Source organism: Bos indicus x Bos taurus, chromosome 19, assembly GCF_003369695.1.
Source record: "Bos indicus x Bos taurus breed Angus x Brahman F1 hybrid chromosome 19, Bos_hybrid_MaternalHap_v2.0, whole genome shotgun sequence".
Lineage (NCBI taxonomy): Eukaryota > Metazoa > Chordata > Mammalia > Artiodactyla > Bovidae > Bos > Bos indicus x Bos taurus.
In genome coordinates, this window is record NC_040094.1 from 48,384,416 (window position 1) to 48,408,394 (window position 23,979).

The 23,979-nt window shown below is 42.5% G+C and overlaps 1 long non-coding RNA gene and 1 other non-coding gene across 2 annotated transcripts in view; one reads left to right on the forward strand and one right to left on the reverse strand.

Annotated features, from left to right (window-relative positions):
* LOC113878186 overlaps window positions 1-23,979 on the reverse strand; it is a 103,763-nt gene that overhangs the window by 48,980 nt on the left and 30,804 nt on the right. The gene's annotated exons all lie outside the window — the stretch shown is intronic.
* On the forward strand, window positions 9,814-9,885 carry TRNAC-GCA. The gene has a single exon. It is a non-coding gene; the product is annotated as a tRNA-Cys (tRNA).

Genomic DNA, 23,979 nt, shown 5'->3' on the forward strand with positions numbered 1-23,979 from the left:
ATTGTTGAAATTGTTCCATCTCAAATGAACTAGCTTAAACAAACTACCTGCCTTTTATTGGCAGGACTCACTTATTTGGAAAGCCCATGCAACTTCAGGTACGGCTGGATATACAGGTGCTCCAGTGATGTTGTCAGAACTCTCTCCATCTATCTGCTCTGCTTGCCCCCTTCTGTATGGAGGCTTTCTCCAACTTACACTTAAGCTGACTGTTGGCAACTCAGATCCTTATTTACCTTACTTAGCCAGTCACAAGAAGGAAAAGAACTTCTTTTTCCTTATATCCATACACCTATGAAAAGACGGGGCTTCCTTGGTGGCTCAGATAGTAATGAATCTGCCCAGATTGTGGGAGACCCTGCTTTGATCCCTGAGTTGGGAAGATCCCCTAGAGAAGGGAATGGCTACCCATTCCAATATTCTTGCCTGGAGAATCCCATGCACAGAGGAGCCTAGCAGGTTACAGTCCATGGGGTCACAAACAGTTGGACACTATTTGAACGAATAACACTTTCACTTATGAAGACACTGCAATTGTTCTTTGCTTGAGATATGTGCTGTGTCAGTGGGGTGCCATGATCAGTACAGAATTGGTACCCTTCCCTGGTCCATGCCAGCAGCTCAGCCCTGTGACTAGGGATCAAAGCCATTATGAACAATACACCCCCAGCAATGATGCAGTAGGTGGACAGTGATTTCCCTCAGGAAATGATGTTGGCAGACAAAACCATCATGTCCACTACATGCAGTGTTAAATAATTTAAAACATTTTATATTCAAATAAACCCACTTTGGGCTACCAGCAGGGTTGAGGGCACATGGTTTAACTTTTTCTGTTGGTATTGGAACTGATGAAAACGTTTGAGGAGCACTGATCAATACACATGGCTTTTTAACGCCACAGCTACTGAGTTAGCTGTGACTGTCCTTATCACACTGGATGTTGTGCTTTTCAAATGGAAATCTGACACTGTATGTAGGTGTTGTAAAATTGCAGGGCCTGCATTTCCAATTTCATAGCATCAATCTCCTTGCTCCAAAGACTAGACAGACCTGGGGCTGTCAAGACTTGTGGGCAGCTTACAAAAAAAGCCAGTCATGGATATTGCCACCCATCTTCACCCCAGAGGAATGGATACAATAGAAAGTGATAGGAGGGATAAAAAACGACTGGAAAAGTCACAGGAAAAATGTGTATAAGTGTATATATATATATATATATATATATATATATATGTATGTATATTTAAAAAAAAGACCAGCATGGGGAAGCACATGGAGTCCTACTACTCCCATCTAACCTGCACATTCTTGACCCACCTGGCACCCAGCCTACCACGATTTCATGCTCCCCAAATTGAGGCAGAACCCCAACAGTAGCAACAGACACATCAGTACCCCACCCTTATCCCCTTGCCTTATCACTCTGGTACAAGACGATTAGACTTCTGATCACCAGCTTTTGCATTTCCGTGTCTGAGAGTTTTTCTGGCCACTGCTAGTGTGGCTGGAAGTACCCAGATATTATACTCCTGTGGCAGCCTTCAGACAGAGTGACTGTCCAGAGGTGAAGAAATACCCCAGTTCCCTGTCCCTTGGATGGGATTACTCTGAGGAATGTTCAGCACTGGCTCTCAGCTCACCCAGTGTGATTGAGCTCCAGTTGTTCATAGTAGCTGACATGGGAGTGTGCATGCATGCTCAGTCATGTCCAATTCTTTGTAGCCCACCAGGCTCCTCTGTCCATGGGATTTTTCAGGCAAGAATATTGGAGTGTGTTACCATTTCCTCGTCCAAGGGATCTTCCCAACCCAGGGATCGAACCCACTTCTCCTGTGTCTCCTGCATTGGCAGGCAGATTCTTTACCACTTGAGCCGCCTGGTTTGGCAACACATCTTTTATTGTCTAATATCTGCTCCCTCCCTTATATCACCCACTCCCACACTTACACCACTTAAACTACTTGCATTTGAGTCCTTATCTCAATGTCAACTTGTGGAGGAATCCAAGCCAAGATGGAGGTTTCAGGTAAAGTTTCAGGAATTTTCTTGAGGCTAAGGAAGGCTTCCTGTGGTTTTGGATAGGAACGGTGGACCCATTATGCAAATATCCACTACTGTCTCTGTTGACTCATTTGGTTATTAACCCTTATGATATTAGGGCTATTCTGAGGTTGTAGAACTACCTGAGTCAATATGACCCCATAACACCTCTATGGATTAGTTGCTATTGCATAACAATAGTAATCCACCATAATAATAACAATCCTTTATTATTACAGTTCATGCATCTAGGGATTGGCTGGGGTTGGCTGATCTGGACTGAGCTTGCTCATTCATGGGCAGTCAGCTGAGGCTCTCTTGCAGACTGAGCTTAGCAGGGCAACTCTGCCCGTGTGTCTTTCCCTCTTCTCCAGGAACCAGCCAGTCAGCCTGTCACATTCTTCTCTTGGCAGTGGCAAAGGTGGAAAAGTAAGATGTTCAATGGAGCAAGTCCTTCTTTAAGCCTCTATTTATACCATCCATATGAAAGTTCCTTTGGCCCAAGTAAATCAGATGGCCAAACTCAGAGTCAAAGGGTAGAAAAATCTATTCCTTCCCTCTTGGGGAGGATCTACAAAATGCCCTGGTAAGGGACATAAAGAGAGGAAGGGATTAGAAACTGAGGCCAAATCTACCCCACACCTATAAATTTGTCCTCATAAACCTTCACCTTTCTACTTACCTGTCTCCTGGGAGAGTCCCGCAGGAAACACTTGACTATCATCACTTTTTGTAACTTTTGTAAATTACATTCTGACTTGCTTAGGAAGGATGTTTATCTCTGTCTCTGACAGTCAACAACCAGTTTTTACAATTTAAAGCAGATTCAATAAAGGTGACCATCTGAACTTGCCTTAGTACTGAAGGAATGAATTTGAACTGAAATGTATATTTCAAAAGCTGAAGCATGACAGGAGAAACCAATTAGCAACCAGGCAGCACTACTTCAAGACAACACACAGATTTCCAGAACTGTTTAATTGGAGGGATTCCTTTTCATGATGATTCAGACAGTGTTATTTCTTAAACTTGACATAGACGATCCTCCCGCCTTCCCCAGACATGCTGAAATGGCAGTGAAATGGAAACACCTATCATCAGTATTCGGTGCAGCCCTTTTTATGTATTCTCTGTCCATCAGAGTTAAAAAAAAAAAAAAAGATTTATGACTCATTGTTTTTCAAGGATGCTGCTTCCTCTGCAGTTTTTCAAGTTGTTTTTAGATAAGGTATTTCTCCTTGTGTATACACTGCCCACTGAAGTTCTTTTTATATCCCAGGTTCGTATGTTTACGGGCCCATTAGGCAAACTTCGTAACACTGTTTTCTGCCCCCCAGTTGTCTCTGGTGCTTTGAAACAGATGGTCCTCAAAAGAGAAAGAAAATGTGCCTAGACTCAGCCAGAGCCATGAAAAACAATCATACCGTCTGACCCTGTCCCTCTGATGATAACCTTTTATGAGAGCTCTGTTTCCTTAGATCTGCCTTTTGGGATTGCCTTTGTGCCACTTCTGAAGTGGTAGGTTTCTGAGGTCCTCAAGGGAATTGTCCCATTATCTGTGGGAGCACGGGAAGGAATTTTACAGTAACTCTGCTACAGTGAAACATTTGCCTTGAGGCTGGAATCGAAAATAGCAGCTGGAAGGACATTTGGAAAAGAGGGGAAGGAGGAGGTGTGGGAGTGCGAGAGAGGTGGAGGGACAGAGTTTTTCACATTTGGATGAAAAACACTAGCTGCAAGGCAGAACTGAGACAGGCCTGGCATCTCCCACCCTTGAAACTATCCCAAACTCAATTCTCTGAGGGCTTGGCTCTCAAAGCCGGTGATTTCAGTGCCGAGCGTGCTGGCCGGGGTCAGCGCACTGCTCTTGGCGATGAACAGTGAGCACCAAGATTCCTGGATGTCGACCAGCATCCCCGGCCTCTCTTCCATCACACCAAGAGGCGCAGAAAGACTGCTGCTCCTCCCACAGCAAGTTAGCATCCAAAACAGAGACCAGTTTCCTGGAGTAACTAGGAACTGAATGGCTAGTGTCAGCCCTCTGAACACTTGAGGGAGAGATGCTCAACTCTTACCCATAAGTGTCCTTGCAGTAACGGACACAAGTTATAGAAGGTGAGGGGAAGAGCCTAAGACAAATAAACAAAGAATGTAAACTAGGAATGAAAGTCAAAGTGAAGTCGCTCAGTCCTGTCCAACTCTTTGCAGCCCCGTGGACTGTAGCCCACCAGGGTCCTCTGTCCATGGGATTCTCCCGGCAAGAATACTGGAGTGGGTTGCCATTTCCTTCTCCAAAACTAGGAAGAGGCACCTATATTTTCATGATGTAAGAGGCCGTGGCAACTAGCCTGCAAATATGGCCCCCAGGGAACCATGCTTCTCAGTACTAGCCCTTTATGCCCTTATAAAATTTCCTCCCTTGAATGTGGCTTGCCTGTGACTTACTGATCACTAGTAGAATATGGCTTAAATGACAATGTGGGACTTCTGGGACCAGGTCATAAGAAGCCATGCAGCTTCTGCCTTGTTCTCCTGGGCCAGTGGTCCACAAACTTTTTGGCACGAGGGACCAGTTTCATGGAAGACAATTTTTGCATGGATGGGGAATCAGGGGGTGTTGGTTTTGGGATGATTCAAGTGCATTACATTTATTGTGCACTTTATTTCTATTATTATTACATTAGCTTCAGATCATCAGGCATTATATCCCAGAGATTGGGGACCCCTTGTCCTAGACAAAAGGAGATACTTCTTTGGGACACTCTTTCTCGAACCTGGCCACCAAGCCCAAGCCACACGGAGAATCCAGGGGAAGACATTCTAGTTGACAGCCCAGCTCTGTTCCCTGTTGACAGCCTGCATTAACTGTCACTTCAGATGACTCTCGCCCCAGCTGCCACCTGATGGCAACCACATGAGAGACCTCAAGAGAAACTGCCCGGTTGAGAACACTGGATACATAGAACACGAGATAATACATTTGTGTTAAGCCATTAAATTCAGTGGTTTGTAATCCAGAAGAGGTAACCAGAAGTTACACATTCACAGATGTCCATTCACATGGACAGATACAGTTATGGATGGATACATCCATTGATGGATCAATTGAATAGTTTTTTATTTACTCATTTATTAATTTCTCCACAAATATCTATGGAGCATACATGTTCCAGGCACTGTGCTAGTCTCTGGAAAACAGTGGTGAACAAATTAATTATAGTGCCTGCCTCCAAGGAGCTTACAGTTTAGTGGGTAGCAGTGGGTGGGAGCCTGTGTGGTCAAGAAAACTTCCTGTGAGATGTGATTTTTATTTTTATTTTTTGGCCTTCCCTAGTGGCATGTGGTATCTTAGTTCCCTGACCAAGGATTGAACCAGCGCCCACTTCAGAAGTACAGTCTTAACCACTGGACCACCAGGGAAACCCTGAGGTATGATTTTTTTATGAATAAATTTATTTTTTAATTGAAGTATAATTGTTCTACAATATTGTGTTGATTTTTCCAAACATCAACATGAATCAGCCACAGGTATTCCTATGTCCCCTCCCTCTTAAACCTCCTTCCCACCTCCCTCCCCACCTCCCTCCCAATCCCCCTACTCTAGGTTGTTGCAGACCCTGGTTTGAGTTCCCTGAGTCACACAGCATATTCCCACTGGCTATCTATTTTACATATGGTGATATATATGTTTCCATGTTACTCTCTCCATACATCCCACCCTCTCCTCCCCTTCCATGTGTCCCCGGCCCCTTGCCATGTCCATAGGTCTGTTCTCTACTGTCTGTGTCCTGAGGTGTGATTTTAAAGTGGATATCTGAAATACGAGGAGTCAGCCACGTTAGGGATTGGGGTAGGTACAAAGAACTTTCTAGAATAAGGGAATAAAGGGAATAGTTAGGACATAGCTGGATGGCATCATCGACACAACGGACAGGAGTTTGAGCAAAGTCCGGGAGATAGTGAAGGACAGGGAAGCCTGGTGTGCTGTAGTCCATGAGGTCGCAAAGAGTAACACATGACTTAGCAACTGAACAACAAGAACCCTCGAGTGGGGAGCGTGGAGTACTGGAAGAACTGAGAGAAAGCCAGTGTACTTGAGCCGAAGGAATTCTAGAGGAGAAATACTGCTGAGGGAGACCTGGGCCACAGTGGGCAGTCTTGCAGGCTGTGATAAAGAGTCTGGATTTTCTCCTAAATGCAGTGGAAAAGCGTGAAGGGCTTTTAAACAGAGAAGTGACAAAATCCAATTTACATTTTAAAAAGGTCACTCAGGCAGCCTGATTGGAAGAGGGCAAGAGGGGAACCAGGGAGGCAGTCATCCAGGTGAGATGATGGAGGCCTACGAAACGCCAGTCTAAGAGCCTAAGAGGCACCAAAAGGCACCTGCTTCCCACTGTGTCACTGGGGCCGCCGCTCTTCAAAGTGCCCCAGCCGCTTCTGTTCTAAGGTAGCTGGTCTGTGGCCTGTGTTTCCGACTGATGACAAATGCCACAAGTCCATCAGTTCACATCTGGAAAATCTCTAATTGTTTCAGCCATGCAAACGCTCCCCCTTGTTCTGTCCTGATAAGACAAGCAAGGTTTACAGCTAACCCACCCCGGTGAGGGTATGCGTCAGGTGTATTCAACAAGCTTATTCCTCTCACCCCCTCTCCTCATGCACCCTCACTTCACACAGGACACCCACCACCCCAGGGTGCCTATTGGCGAGGAGCTACAGCAATATCAGCATCCCCCACGCCCCCATCCCCACCCCGGAGCCAGCATCTTGGGACACTTTACATTCCAAGTGCCAGCCCATCTGGTTGACCAGATTTACTGCCTGGGTGAAGCTGTCTTTCCTGACCAAGTTGGCTGCTGTTACTAGCAGATACCAGGTCCTTGCGCTGTCATTAAATTAGTTGTGAATAAAAGGGAACCAGAGTAACTAAAGCCTACAGTCCTCAGAGGCTAGAGAAAACCTGTCAATAGTAATTATTCCCCAGGATTGTCATTACAAAGGTATTTAGCTCTGTAGGCTCAGCTTCCCTCAACTTTCTCAGGGTTCATAGACTGTATTTTCATAGAAACTGCCAGCCACATTTCTGACCAAAAAAGCCAGTCTGCATATAAATATGTGTGTGTGTGTCGGGGGGCAAGCACTGAACGAACCCTGAGGGAAGAGATCTCATCACTGATACCCTGCCTTCCCATCAAATCTGCTTCCCCCAGGTCTCCTGCCTCCCCCAGCACTATCTACCCACTGCCTGTCTGGTAGTCGGCCTCGACCCTCTCCCTCCCTCTCTCTACCTATTACCACTCACTGACTGTCTCCCCAAATCATTCACTCCCTCTGCCCACTACTACCTTAGCCCAGGACACGTATGGCAGCAACCTCTCCAGTCTCCACATCCAGACTCCTCCCGTCCACTTTCTGCAGCTTTGTTCTCTTTTAAAAGATATTTATTTTATTTTGGACTTCCCTGTGAGTCAGTGGTAAAGAATCCACCTGCCGGTGCAGAAGATGTGTGTTCGATCCCTGGTCCAGGAAGATCCCACATGCTGCAGGACAAATAAGGCCCTGGACCGCAACTACTGAAGCCTGCACACTCTAGAGCCTGGGTTCTGCAAGAAGAGAAGCCACCACGATGAGAAGCCCTTGCGCCTCAACTAGAGAGTAGCCCCCGCTCACCACAACTAGAGAAAAGCCCATGCTGCATGGAAGACCCAGCACAGCCAAATAAATAAATAAAATTCAAAAAACACTCCATTTTGTTTATTTGGCTGCATGGGTCTCAGTTGCGGCATGCAGGATTTTTAGCTGCAGCTCACAAACTCTTAGTTGCAGGATGTGGGACCTAGTTCCCCAGCCAGGAATTGAACCTGGGCCCCCTGCATTGGAGGCATGAAGTCTTAGCCACTGGACCACCAGGGGAGTCCCTGTAGCCTTGTTCTTAACTCCTCAAACTCCTCCCTCCCTGCTCCCACCCCATCCTCTCTGCACCAGCCATCTTAATGGACTCTCAGCACCTCAAATAAGCTTTCTCTCAACTCTGGGCCTTCCCATTTACTAAGGAAATGGCAAACTAGGATCTTCGAGCCTGCTACCTGTTTTGTAAATAAAGTCTTGTTGGAACACATCCACACCCCTACACTTATGTTTTGTCTACAATACACATAGCAACATATTTTTACATACAACAGCAGAGTTGAGTAGTTGCAACAGAGACTGCATGACTTGCAAAGGCTTAAATATTTACTATCTGATCCTTTATAGAAAAACTCTGCTGCTAAGGGGAGTACGAGGGGGAACGGATACAGGTATACGTATGGCTGAGTCCCTTCCCTGTTTACTTGAGATTATCACGATGCTGTTGATCAGCTTTCCCCCAATACAAAATAAAAAGTTTGAAAAAAAAAAAAAAAAAGGACAGTTTTACTACCCCTGCCATACACTGTTCCTTCTGGCTGGAACTCTCATCCCATGTCCTTTTCCCATTTCTGTTCCTTCCTGCTCTTGACCTAGCTAACAGCTAATTTATCCTTTAGCTCTAAGCCTAGAAATAGCTTCCTCCAGAAAGACCTCCATGACCACATCCCATCCGCTGAAAACATTTCTCTAGCACTCTATTATTTTACAACAACAATTACAATGGCCTACTAGTCTCTCCCTTTAGACTATGAGCTCCTTAAGTACAAAGATTGGGTCTTACAGACCAGCTTCTCCATTTGAGGGCCCTGGGGCAAGAGTATAAATTCCCATGTATCATTTGCCTAAATATTAAGCATTATAAACTACAAGCTAGCAAACAGTTAAATAAAAAACCTTTAAACTCTTGTTACCCTGACAAGTATCCCTTCATATGTGGTGAAAATTACATATCAAGGTACTGTTTTGATGTGATTAAAAGCTGGCAAAATTTTAAATTATGAGTGAATGAGTATTCCACTGATGGACCAATGTTTATCTGAGTAATGAAAATGAACTACTGTATTATTTTATAAATTTATTTTTGTCTTCATTTTGGCCAAACCATGTTATATTATTATAATCTAGGTTTTCACATAATGTGTGTTCAATTGCTTGTAATAATCTAAAGGATTAAAAATAAAATTGTATTAAAAGTACAAAAAATTTGGATTACTTACACCCAAAATGTAAAGTAAAAATGAGGAAAACATGATTTTATATATGCTATTTTTCTTCTAAGTTATTCAAAACCATGCATTAAAAAGGCGAAATAAGGGAATTCCCTGGCAGTCCAGTGGTTAGGACACTGTATTTTCACTGCTGAGGGCCCAGGTTTGATCCCTGGTAGGGGAAATAAGATCCCATACCATGCACAGCACAGACCAGCAAAAAAAAAAAAAAAAAAAAAAAGGCAAAGTAAAACATATAGTGAATGGCAAAATTTTACATTGAAACTGTTTAAAGTTAAACGTTAAATTTAATTTTGTAAAGATTTGATGAAATCTTATTAAATAGATACATAAATAAAAGGAGTTCAATTCTAGTGTGCGAAGCCTATTAGTTGACAATGTGCAGAACTGGCATCACTCTTTGTATAGTATGTCTAGACCACAAATGCACAAATATAATACAAATGGTTTAATACAGTTAATATCATATGATTTCATAAGTACTCCGAGAGCCATAAATTGGAAGGGTACTAAGAGAAGCAAATGGACCCTCAGCCCCACTGCAAAACCATATGTCGTTTTGCAACAATCTACTGCTGGAAGGAAGTAGATTTCACCACATATTTAATTTGCCTTGATCTTACCTGGGACTTCCCTGGTGGCTCAGACGGTAAAGTGTCTGCCTGCAATGCAGGAGACCCAGGTTCAATCCCTGGGTTGGGAAGATCCCCTGGAGAAGGAAATGGCAACCCACTCCAGTAGTCTTGCCTGGAAAATTCCATGGATGGAGGAGCCTGGTGGGCTACAGTCCATGGGGTAACAAAGAGTCAGACACAACTGAGCAACTTCACTGAGACCTCCCACTGCTCAAATTCTCCCTGTGTGCCAAAGAAGTGTTTTTCTCCAACATCAGCAGTGGCGCAATCCACAAACCTCTGTGATATTGACAAAGTCATCTAGAATTTTGAGGACATACTGTCAGGGATATAGTGAGTCATCTCCCCGGGATCTGAATAAGCTGCAAAGAATCATTGCTTAGAGTTAGAGGTCATGCTCTGCCAATGCTCAGCATGAGGGTGCAAGTGACAGACGCACCATGTATTCCCCCATAAATTTGTGTCTGTGTATTGGTAATATGTGTGACTTCATAAAGTGAGGAACCCCCGGTAGGGCTCCCTCTTGCTGGAGTATAAGGACAATATGGTTCTCTTGTCTAGGATTGTATTCCTACTGCTTACTATAGAGTCTGGCACATAGTAGGTGCTCAGTAAATGCCAACTTGGTTACACTGTGAAGGATTTCTATTATTTTGGACCAGTGAGACACTAATATATAAATGACTGGTCTCTGGCCTCTACACCACCATTAGGGTATATCATCTACTACAGGGGTCCACAAAGCTTTTCTGTAATGGGTCAAATAGTAAATAGTTTAGGCTTTGTAGGCTACTATTGTCTTTGTTGTAAATACTCATAGTGCAAAACAGCCATCAGTTCAGTTCAGTCACTCAGTCGTGTCTGACTCTTTGCGATCCCATGAATCTCAGCACGCCAGGCCTCCCTGTCCATCACCAACTCCCAGAGTTTACTCAAACTTATGTCTATTGAGTCGGTGATGCCATCCAGCCATCTCATCCTCTGTCATCCCCTTCTCCTTCTGCCCCCAATCCCTCCCAGCATCAGGGTCTTTTTCAATGAGTCAGCTCTTCGCATAAGGTGGCCAAAGTATTGGAGTTTCAGCTTTAGCATCAGTCCCTCCAATGAACACCCGGGACTGATCTCCTTTAGGATGGACTGGTTGGATCTCCTTGCAGTCCAAGTCAAGAGTCTTCTCCAACACCACAGTTCAAAAGCATCAATTCTTTGGTGCTCAGCTTTCTTCACAGTCCATCCATACATGATCACTGGAAAAACCATAGCCTTGACTAGATGGACCTTTGTTAGCAAAGTAATGTCTCTGCTTTTGAATATGCTGTCTAGGAGTAAGCATCTTTTAATTTCATGACTGCAATCATCATCTGCAGTGATTTCGGAGCCCCAAAAAATAAAGTCTGACACTGTGTCCACTGTTTCCCCATCTATTTCCCATGAAGTGATGGGACCAGATGCCATGATCTTAGTTTTCATGAATGTTGAGCTTTTAGACAACTTTTTCACTCTCCTCTTTCACTTCCATCAAGAGGCTTTTTAGTTCCTCTTCACTTTCTGCCATAAGGGTGGTGTCATCTGCATATCTAAGGTTATTGATATTTCTCCTGGCAATCCTGATTCCAGCTTGTGCTTCTTCCAGCCCAGCGTTTCTCATGATGTACTCTGCATATAAATTAAATAAGCAGGGTGACAATATATAGCCTTGACGTACTCCTTTTCCTATTTGGAACCAGTCTGTTCTTCCGTGTCCATTTCTAACTGTTGTTTCCTGACCTGCATATAGGTTTCAACCATACAAAAACAGTTGTGACTGTTCTCCAATAAAACTTTATAAAAACAGGTGGCTGACCATCACCTTGATATCAAAACCAAAGACACCACTAAAAGAAGAAAACTACAGGCCAATATCTTTGATGAATACAGAGGCAAAAATTCAAAAAAAAAATTATCAAATCTAACAATACATAAGAAAGATCATACACCACAACCAAGTTGGACCACCCCAGGGTCACAAGGATGGTTCAGTGTATGAAAAATCCATATGATACACCACATCAACAAAAGAAAAGGCAAAGACCACCTGATCATCTCAACAGATGCAGAAAAAGCATTGGATAAAAATTCAACAGCCATTCATGCTAAAAACTCTTATGGAAGTGGGTATAGAGGGAACATATCTCAACATAATAAAAACTATGACAAACACACAGCCAATATAATATTCAACAGTGAAAAACTGAAAGGCTTCTCACTAAAATCTGGAGCAAGACAAGGATGCCCACTCTCATCACTTCTCTTCAACATAGTACTGGAAGTCCTAGCCACAGCAATCGGACAAGAAATAAAAGGTATTCAGATTGGTAGGGATGACAAGATACTATACATAGAAAACCCTAAAGACTCCAGACAAAAACTACTAGAACTAATAAATGAATTCAGCAAGGTAGCAGGATCCAAGATTAACATATAGAAATGAGTTTCATTTCTTTACACTAACAATGAAATATCAGAAAAGGAATGTAAACAATCTTTTTAAAAATCCCATCAAGAAAAATAAAATAAGAATGTAAACCTCAAGGAGGTAAAAACTTATATGCTAAGAACTACAAACCATTAATAAAGGAAATGGAAGATTATTCGAAGAAATGGAAAGCTATCCCATGCTCTTGGATTGGATGAAATACTACTGTTAAAATAGGCATACTACCCAAAGCAATCTACAGATTTAATGCAATTCCTATCAAAATACCCATGACTTTTTTAGTTTACAGAACTAGAGCAAATAATCCTAAACTTTATATGAAACCAGAAAAGACCCAGGATTGCCAAAGAAATCCTGATGAAAAAGTACAAAGCAGGACGCATAACCCTCTGAGACTTCAGACAATACCACAATGCTACAGTAATCAAAATAGCATAATATTGGCATAAAACTGACATACGGATCAGTGGAATAGAATAGAGAGCCCAGAAATAAACTTACACACCTATGGACAATTAATCTTTGACAAAGGAGGCAAGAATATACAATGGAGAAAAGACAGTCTCTTCAGGCAGTGCTGGGAAGCTTGGACGGCTGCATGCAAATCAATGAAGTTAGAACACACCCTCACATCATACAAAAATAAACTCAAAATGTCTTAAAGACTTAAATATAAGACACCACAAAGCTCCTAGAAGAGAACATAGGCAAAACATTCTCTGACATAAATAGAAATAAAAGCAAAAACAAACAAATGGAACTTAAGCTCATAAGCTTTTGCACAAAAAGGAAACCATAAACAAAATGAGAAGACAACCTGCAAGCTTGGAAGAAAATTTGCAATTGATGTGACATAATTTTCAAAATATACGAATAGCTCATACAATTCAAAAGCAAAAAAAACAAACAACGCAATCAAAAAATGGGCAGAAGACCTAGTTTCTCTAAAAAAGACGTAAGGGCCAATAGGCACATGAAAAGATGTTCATCATCGCTAATATTAGAGAAATGCAACTCAAAACGACAATGAGGGATCACCTCACGCCAGTCAGAATGGCCATCATCAAAAAGTCTACAAATAATAAATGCTGGAACAGCTGTGGGAGAAAGGAACTCTCTTACACTGCTTGTGGGAATGGAAGTTGGTGCATCCACTATGGAAAATAGTATTAAGGCTCCTCATAAAACTAAAAATAGATTTGCCATGTCCAGCATTTCCAGTGCTGGGCATATACCCAGACAAAACTATAATTTGAAAAGATACATGCACCCCTATGTTCATAGCAGCACTATTTATAATAGCTAAGACACTATTTATAATAGCCAACCCAAATATCCGTCAACAGATGAATGGATAATGAAGATGTGATATATACAATGGAATATTACTTAGCCATTAAAAAGAATGAAATAATGCCATTTGCAGCAACTTGGATGGACCTAGAGATTATCATACTAAGCCAAGTAAGTCAGAAAGAGAAAGACAAATACCATATGATATCACTTATATGCGGAATCTAAAATAGGATACAAATGAACCTATCAGCAAAACAGACTCACAGATAAAGAGAACAGATTTGTGGTTGCCGAGGGGGAGAGAAGTATTGGGAGTTTGGGATCAGCAGATACAAATTATTATATATAGAATGGATAAACAACAAGATAAACAACAGTTCTCTGTATAGTACAGAGAACTATATTCAATACCCTGTGATAAACTGTAAGGAAAAGAATATGAAAAAGTATATATATGGATAAATCAGTCACTTTGCTGCATAGCAGAAATTAATGGAACACTGTAAATCAACTATACTTCAATAACACTTAAAAAGAAACAACAACAAAAACAATCAGATGGTTGGCCAGACTTGGCCCACAGGTCATGGTTTGCCAACCCCCATCCTGGAGCAGAGGAGGAAAGGGACAGTGCTGATGGAGATGAGGAGGCAGAACTGGAAAATAGGAGGTGGAATTATCAGGAGCTGATGACTGCTGAGGGCTTGGCCACTCTACCCTGATCCCCTTAATTACTCTGCTGTGCCAGTGGAAGCCCAAGCTGAAACTGTGTCGAGATGTTAAAGGCCTCCCAGAGGCTGGCTTTCCTTTATCTGGGTTGCTCCTCCTCCTTGGCCTCCCTGGTTAGTCACCGCATTTGTCTTTTTATAGGTATCTCCAGTTTTCTGTCTGGCTCAGTGCTTCTCCAACCTGGCTTGTGCATTAGAATCACTCAGGGAGTTTATGAGAAAGATCCCTGTCTAGACTCTCGACCAGGTATTTTAGTTTGCTTGGGATGTCATAACAAAATACCACAGATGGGGTGGCTTAAACAAAGATTCAGTTTACTCAGTTCTGGAGGCCCAAAGTCCAAAATCAAGGTGCTGTCAGGGTTGGTTTCTGGTGCAGCCTCTCCAAGGTTTGCAAAGGACCCCCTTCATGAGTCCTCACGTGGCCTCTCCTCTGTGCATGCGCTGGGCGGGAGTGCGTGGGAACTCTGGTGTTTTTTTTTTTTTTAATTGGGGTATAGTTGCCTTACAACATTATGTTAGTTTCTGCTGTACAACTAAGTGAATTGGTCATATGTATACATATACCCCTTCTCTCTTGAGCCTCTCTCCCAACCCATCTCCCTCCCATCCCACCCACCCAGGTCATCACAGAACACAGAGCTGAGCTCCCTATGCTATACAGCAGGTTTTTTTTTTTTTTTTTCTTATAAGCATACCAGTCCTAGGGCTTTATTCTTATGACCTCATTTAACCTTAATACCTCCTGAAAGGTTTTCTCTCCAAATACAGTCACATTGCATTGCAGGTTAGCGCTTCAATATATGAATTTGTTGGGTGGGGGCGGGGGGTTAGTGTGGGAGAGACAGAGTTCATTCCTGTGATATTGTGATTTACAATAAGAAATATATATTTGGTCTTTGTCCACTGTTCTAGCACATAGTTCCTAAAACCCTTGTGAAGAACCATAGGGGCTTCTTTTGTTACACTATCTAGCTTTATGCTCAGTTCTTGAAATAGCTTTAGGCTAAAGCAGAAAGGTGAAATGGGTGTCTTTTGTTATTCATAACAAGCCCCTATCAACCTCACTAAGTTTATGTTAATGAGGTAATTTTTGGAAGGCTCCAGAGGCTGGGGCTGGCTGCCAGGGGAACTGATCACTTTTAGAGGGGTGGGGCTTATAGTTCCACACCCCAGGCCCCCACCCCCATCTCTGGGGAGCAGGGAGCTCCTGAGATTGAGTCCAGTTGTTAGGGGAAACCACTGACTGACACCACTTGCCCTGGTCAGCTAGTAGCCACTTGCATGAGTTGTCTTACAACAGGAGGTCCTGGGAAGGAATGTGGAAATAAGAAGCTACCACCTATGGAAAGAATTCAGGGAAGGTCAAAAGGAGAGAGGAGACAGATACCAGTTCATATGTCCTACCAACCTCCCAGAATCCTGCTCGCTGGAATCCATCTTGTCTGAGCGATGCATGCTTCACCAGGAAGGACCTCGGGTCAGAACGATTGGCCAGAGACAACCCGGAAACTAACCCCATCAGCATAAAACCTGAGACTGCAAGCCGCACGGCAGAGCAGTCCTCCTGGGTTCCCTTACCCTGCTGCTCTCCTCGCAGGTGCCTCTTCCCAGCAAAGGCTCTTGCTCTGTCAGCACTTGTGTCTCCTTGGACATTTCATTTCTGAGTGTTAGACAAGAGCCCACTTTTGGGCCCTGGAAGGGGTCCCCTTCCTGCAACACACTCACCGATGACCTATAATCAAATCGTAGCTATGTAATGAGCCTCCTATAAAAACCCAAAAGGACAGGATTTGGAGAGCTTCCAGGCTGATGAACAAGCAGTCACCCACGTGCTGGGAAATTGGCGCATCCGAAACGCGACTGGGACAGAAGCTCCTGTGCTCAGGACCCTCCCAGACCCTTCCCTACGTATGTCTTCATCTGGTTATTCATATCCTTTAATGTCCTTTGTAATAAACTGGTCATCTAGTAAGTACACTTGTTTCCTGACTTCTGTGAGGCAAGCTAGCAAAGTAAGCAAATCGGAGGACGGGAGCCTGGGAAGCTCAGATTTATAGCCGATCTGACAGAAGCACAGGTGAAAACCTGGGTTTGCACTTGGTGCCTGACGTAGGGGAGGCAGCTTGTAGGACTAAGCCTGCACCCCTCCGTGTCTGCCACTATCTCCAGTGTCAGAGTTAAGTTAAATCGTAGGACAGTCAGCTGGTATCACAGAATTGTTTGCAGTATGGAATATCTACACATTTGGTTTCAGAAGTGATGTAGTAGAGAATCAGAATTAGAGGAGACACATGGGAGCTGTGTCTTCTCTAAGTTCTTAACACCAGAGTCTTGGATTAATTGGTTTCAGGTGAGGCCCAGGTACCCAGAAAAATCTGATGCTCAACACAGTTGAGAAGCCGCTTAGATTGGATATCCTGGTTCGGGTCTTATTCTCCCAGCTCTGTCATTCCTCCAGGACAAATCCAATTAAAAGCTCATCATTTCTGCACTTGAGCTCTTCTTTGACCCAGTCTCCACTTCAAGGTAAAGAGAAGCGGACACTATGTGGAAGGTAAGGAATTAGAGGAAGGAGATTTCAGGGTTTCTGCCTGGACCGTTGGCAGGGCCATTCACTTGGTGGGAACCATAAGGGGCAGGTCTATAGGAGAAGCGAATGTGTTTGGCTTTCCCATGCTGACTTTGAGAAGCCAATGAGACAGTCCCATGTTGCTGTCAATAAATAAGTCTGGAATTGAGATGAAAGTTCTTGGCTAGAGACAAAAGATTCAGTCTTGAATCAGCCAAGAGTCGCAAATTATATGCACGGAGTGACTGAATGAGAGCAAAGCATCAGAAAAGGAAACATGGAGAATTCTAACACTTGAGAGGGGTAATCTTGTTTCCAATGAACAAGACTAGCAAGGACCCATTTGAATTAGTTGGGAAACAGAGTATAAGAACAGAGTAAAAAGGAAGAGAACAAGTCAACTGTAAGTTACAACCAAGAAGCTAAGTTTAACAACATCTGAAGCATCTCCTGGATCTGACTATTAGCAGGCATTGGCAAACTTGGTGAGACATGGTGGCGCCTGTGGATACCTTCGGTTTGTCCCTGCTCTGAGCCCTGGGGGGTTGACCTGTATGGGCAGCATCAGTGGATTTCCTGGCCCCACAGTTTCAGGCTGGGCTTGGCCAAAGGAAAGCATTGACAGGAAATCAGAGGGAGAGAGGAGAGGAAGGTGGAGGTCCATAATCTCTCCAGTTCCAGTTTGAGGAGGGTCACCAGAGACTGGCCTCACTCTCTGATAAAGATCACTACTCCTATTGCGTGGTCCTCTCCGCATAGTACTCTCTCAAGCTCTGCTCCTATAAAGGCTCCTTTACCTTTTCCTTCAGGACAGTGACAGCTTCCTGCTGTTACGAGCCCCTGGGGCGCCATACTTGGCTTCCCTATACCCTGTCAGCATCTTTGTAAATAATCCTTATATGAAAGTGAAAGTGAAGTCGCTCAGTTGTGTCTGACTCTTTGCAACCCCATGGACTGTGGCCTATCAGGCTCCTCCGTCCATGGGATTTTCCAGGCAAGAGTGCAGGAGTGGATTGCCATTTCCTTCTCCAAAATTCTTATATAAACCCGCTAATGTTAACCAATTTGAGTGTACCCTTTGTTTCCTGCTGGGATCCTGATGGATGCAAGACACAATCCAGACTGTAGCTGGTTGGGGAATGAGTGGGAGATCAGGAATAAGAGATTATTATTTTGAGAAGGATCATAGAAAAGTACAGATAATATAAAACTACATCTACTACCAGAATGAAAAAAGAGAGGATACTGGATCATTTTGATTCATAATTTTAGAAAAGAAAAAGTAAGAATGAAGTCTATTTTTTTACATCTCTCTTAACAGAGACCACCGCTCTCGTGAATTAGTTATGAACTCTTATAGCTCCCCCCTTTTCAAAAACACGTTTAGTATGTGTTTTAGAATTTACCTCAATGCTGCCACATTGTATGTGTGGCTCAGCAGCTCCTTTATTTTCTCAAGAATACATTTTTGAGAACTATCCATGCTGACATTTATAGAGTTAGGCCATTTAAATTATTTTTTTTTTTTGAGTATCGTTGATGTACAATGTTGTGTTAGTTTGAGGTATACAGCAAAGTGAATCTTTATACTTATGTGTCTATTTCATAAATAAGTTCACCTGTGTCACACTTTAGATTCCACTCCATAGTATTTTATTTTTTATCAATTTACTTCCTAATAATGACGTTTGTGATTCCAGTTCTTCTATTATAAACAATACTGTAATGAACATCTTTGTACCTTTCTCCTGATGTATGAGTTTTTCTCCGGAGTATGTACATAGAAGAGGACTTGATGATGATCGAGTTTGTGCATTTCTAACTTTACTAAACATTACCAAATTGACACCCTTTCTAATTCCCTGAAAGCAGTTCTACAAAGTTCCATAAGCAGTGGATACAGATTGTTGTCTTTTCATTTCATGGTCAACATTTTACATGGTTAGAGTTTATGATTTTTTAAAAACTCTAATGACTGTAAAATCACTACACAAAATCCAGTATACAACTGTTGCTATTAAACATAAATATGCTTTTGGAGTAGAAAATGCATGTACACAACATAAAGTTCAGAAAGGACAAGAGCATATGTAGTAGAAAATGAATCTTTCCCCAAACCCCGTCCCTCAGCCACCTAACTCTGTGGCCTGTATTCTGTTTATTGTGTGTTTTTCAGATATATGTAACTGCATAGAATGTATGAATTGGCCAAAAAGTTCATTCAGGTTTTCCCATAACATTCAAACGAACTTTTTGGCCAACCCAATATGTAATAAAACAATATGTAATAAAAAAATAATAAGACAATTCATTCCATTGCACTTCTTCTGTCTCAGTAGGTTCTACACATTTTACAAACTCACTGTTAATTATTTCATTTTTACCATAAGCCCTGTTTCTGTAGATCCCACAAGCATAGGTTTGGGTGACAACTTGAAGAGCTTCCATTCCCAGTGTCAAGGGCCCATCAATTCCAATGGTCCCATCACAACTGCTCTAAGGGGCTTGGGGAACATCTATTACCATATCAAGTGCTTTTCTTCTAGAGTTTCCTAGAAGCTTGTGGACTAGGTCCTATCATTATCTGTCATGGTACCATCAGGAAAACAGTCAGCACTCCAGGTATTTCAAATAGGAAGGGGTTTAATGCAGGGAATTAGAGGCTTTCATGACTCTGGGAAAGCTGCAGGAAAGATAGTGGTTAGAATCTCTTTCAGGAAGTCTAGAAGTACAGGGATCATAAGGAAGCTACTGCCATTATGCACTTACTGCCATCTCAGCTGCCTGTAAAGCAATGGGAGGATTCTCAGACCACCCGCCCGAAAGCTGTAGGCAGAATCCCAAGTCGGCCATTCCATCTGCTGCTGCCCATACTTTTGCCCATAACTGCCTCTGGAAGGGGCTTCCCTGGTGGCTCAGATGGAAAAGAATCTGCCTGCAATGCAGGAGACCTGGACTCAACCCCTGGGTTGGGAAGATTCCCTGGAGGAGGGCATGGCAACCCCCTCCACTATTCTTGGCTGAAGAATCCCTATGGACAGAGGAACCTGGCAAGCCCCAGTCCATGGGGTCACAAAGAGTCAGACATGAATGACTGAGTAACTAAGCACACAGCCTCTAGAAGACAGTGGCGTCTCCTCTTCCCTACCAGGTCTCATGCAAGTGCCTCTCATTAGTGGAGTCTAAGACAACATGTTCTCCGGTGGGTAAAGACAGATACCGAATAGCCACAAACAGCAACTAAAAGGATTTTCAACATGCCCGAAACTCAACTGAATAATTTGTGGGGGCTTCCCAGGTGGCACTAGTGGTGAAGAATCCACCTGCCAATTCAGGAGATGCAAGAGACAAGGGTTTGATCCCTGGGTCGGGAAGGTCCCCTGAAGTAGGAAATAGCACACTACTCCTGTATTCTTGACTGGAAAATTCCATGGACAGAGGAGCCTGCCTAGCTACAGTCCATGGGGCCCCAAAGAGTCAGAATCAACTGAGCACTCTCCCTCTATACATAGGTGATTTTATTACTTAACTTTATGGTATTACATTCTGCCTCTATTAGAGGCAGAGCCCATGAGAATTGGTTGGATAGCTATGATGTACTTCATAAATTTTATATAGGGTAACAGTAATTAAAACACATTATTGATTGGTGGATTTTTGCAGAAACTAATGCCTGTGGCCAGCTGTTTGTTATGTAAGTGAACATTGAAACATCTCTGGTCAATAATACTGGGTAACAAAAGATGGATTAATATATCTCTGGTCATTAAGTTATTAAGCATCTATTTTACCATCCAAGATCACCAAGTATGTGAGACAGACTTTGGGAAGAGTAACAGAGAAGGAAGGAAAAGACCGATTTCCTATTCTCAAGCAAGCAAGCTTTATTCTTTCAACACTTTGAGATCCTACTATATGTTCACATCAGAAACCTGAGGAAAGCAGAACTTGATACGGACTCGTACATACGAAATCAAGGATAAAAATCTGAATATGAAACAAATTTATGGTTACCAAAGGGGAAAGGTGGGGGAGACAGACAAGTTGGGAGTTTGAGATTGACATGTACACATGACTATATTTAAAATAGATAACCAGCAAGGATCTACTGTATAGCACGGGAAACTGCTCAATATTCTATAATAACCTAAATGGGAAAAAAATTTGAAAAAGAATAGATATATGTATATGTAATGACTGAATTGCTTCGCTGTTCACCTGAAACACAGCACTGTAAATCAACTACAGTCCAATAAAAAAATAAAAATTAAAAAAAACATACTATTTCATAAAAGCTAAGTACAAATTTCAAGATAGAGATTACTTATGGGGAGAGTGGGGATATAGGCAGTTTAAACTTGATGAAATGTCTATGTTTGTATATTTTGCTTTTACTTCTATTGTTCCCTCTGACTGAAATATTTCATAATAAAACAGACTAAGAATGTCAGAAACCGATGTTGGGCTGTGCTCGATCTTGGGTCAGAGAGTTTCTTGGGAACCAATCTTTGTGGCGCTGATCAACTAGATCAAGAAAAGAAATTGTACATGCTGCAATAAAAGATAAATTTAGTGTTGGCATAAACTTTTCATTTTTAAATCAAGGTGTTCAACTTGAAATCTTTCTGGCTTTGGGAGGGAAGATAGAATAAAGCCAAAGTCCTACCTTTTTGTGATTCTACATCCAACAGAACACTCTACAGACCAAAAATGCAAGTATAAAGGGATATGAGGTAGGGGGGTGAGCAGCACGAGACGGGGTTTCGCACAGAAGAAGGAAAGGGAAAGAAAAGAAGGGGGAAAAGGGCAAGCATTCAAAATTCACTTACGGTTAGGGCTATATATATAAAATGCCCTGGAAAATTAAAAGACAAGACATGTTCCCTGGCCTCAAGGGACCTAAGGCAGGATCTGCTCAAAGGCTCAGAGGTGTCTAGAAGGAGAATGAGTTTGCCATGTGCTTTGCAAGAATAGTTTCATTTTTCAATTCACACATTAACCTCACAAGGCAAGCACTTCTGAGCTTATGTTTCAGGTAAGGAAACCAAGGCACAAAGAATTTCCATAACTTGCTCCCTTCCAGCAAGAACTAGAGCCAGGAGTTTATGTCGGCACCATTCTTCCTAAAAAAAAAATTTTTTTTTTTTTTTGGCTGCACTGCACAGCATGTGGGATCTTAGTTCCCAGTCCAGGGATTGAACATGCATCCCCTGTATTGGAAGCACTGAGAATTTTTTTTATTAAGAGGTTTTTTTGGATGTCAACCGTTTTTAAAGTCTTTATTGAAGTTGTTACAATATTGCTTATATGTTTTATGTTTTGGTCATGAGGCATATGGGATCTTAGCTCTCTAACCAGGGATCAAACCTACATCTCCAGCATTGGAAGACAAAGTCTTAACCTCTGGACCGCCAGGGAACTCTGAATGTCGGCAGCATTCTTAACTGATGCCCTCCCTAGGGCAGAAAGACTCTGGTGGGCAATGGAAGTGCTATCTCCTAGAAAAATGTGTCTCTAGAGGGTAGAAGTATAACTCATTCATTTCTCAGCCCCCTTCTCCAGGTCCCACAGATATATTTTCTAACTCTGTATTATTTTTAAAAATCATATTTCTTTCTTCTCTTGCCTTTCCTAATTCCCTTTTCTCCAAGCTTCTCTTCTCTTTCTGTCCCGCTGCTCTCCCAAAGCCTGAAATATATACATAACAAATGTAAATTATGCTTTTAGTCTTTCCAAATTGTCCTCTCTATTTGGGTCTATGCTTGGAGGAGATGGAAAAGGTGACCTCTTAGACTATAATTCTCCCCTCTGTCCAGCATCATTCCCATCAGCTTACACGGTTTAGTACTCTCATCTGAAAATATATAGGCTTTCCCAGTGCTTTAGCAGTAAGGAATCTGTCTGCAATGCAGGAGATCCAAGAGACGCGGGTTTGATCTCCAGGTCAGGAGGATCCCCTGGAGGAGAGCATGGCCACCCACTTCAGTATTCTTGCCTGGAGAATCCCATGGACAGAGGAACCTGGCGGGCTACGATCCAGAGGTTCACAGAGTCAGACAGAACTGAAACGACTGAGCATGAGAACTTAAAAAAGTATATATATACACAAGTATATATATATGCATATATATTCATATAAACTATTTTTAAGAAAATAGTCCTTGACCCCTCATGCTCTTGGAACTGTATTTCTCTATTCTCCACTTACAGTGCCACCTTAAAAAAAGCTGTCTGTAGCTACTGTCTTCATTTCTCACCTTTTCATTTTCTCTTCAACCCACTTCATTGGCTCTTGCTTACCCTCTATGCTGACATCTCCCAAATATGTATTTCCTGCTCCAACCTTCTTAACCAGCTGTCTGTGTGCCTGCTCAGTCATGTCCAACTCTTTGTGACCCCTGCCTACTTCACACCTAATTTGGATGTTTAATTTCCAAATTAACATGCTCCCAAGGCAAAACCTGCCTCTTGAGAAACCTATATGCAGGTCAGGAAGCAACAGTTAGAACTGGATGTGAAACAACAGACTGGTTCCAAATAGGAAAATGAGTACGTCAAGGCTGTATACTGTCACCCTGCTTATTTAACTTATATGCAGAGTACATCATGAGGAACGCTGGGCTGGAAGAAGCACAAGCTGGAATCAAGATGGCCGGGAGAAATATCAATAACCTCAGATATGCAGATGACACCACCCTTATGGCAGAAAGTAAAGAAGAACTAAAAAGCCTCTTGATGGAAGTGAAAGAGGAGAGTGAAAAAGTTGTCTAAAAGCTCAACATTCATGAAAACTAAGATCATGGCATCTGGTCCCATCACTTCATGGGAAATAGATGGGGAAACAGTGGACACGGTGTCAGACTGTATTTTTTTGGGCTCCAAAATCACTACAGATGGTGACTGCAGCCATGAAATTAAAAGACGCTTACTCCTTGGAAGGAAAGTTATGACCAACCTAGATAGCATATTAAAAAGCAGAGATATTACTTTGCCAACAAAGGTCCATCTAGTCAAGGCTATGGTTTTTCCTGTGGTCATGTATGGATGTGAGAGTTGAACTGTGAAGAAAGCTGAGTGCCGAAGAATTGAT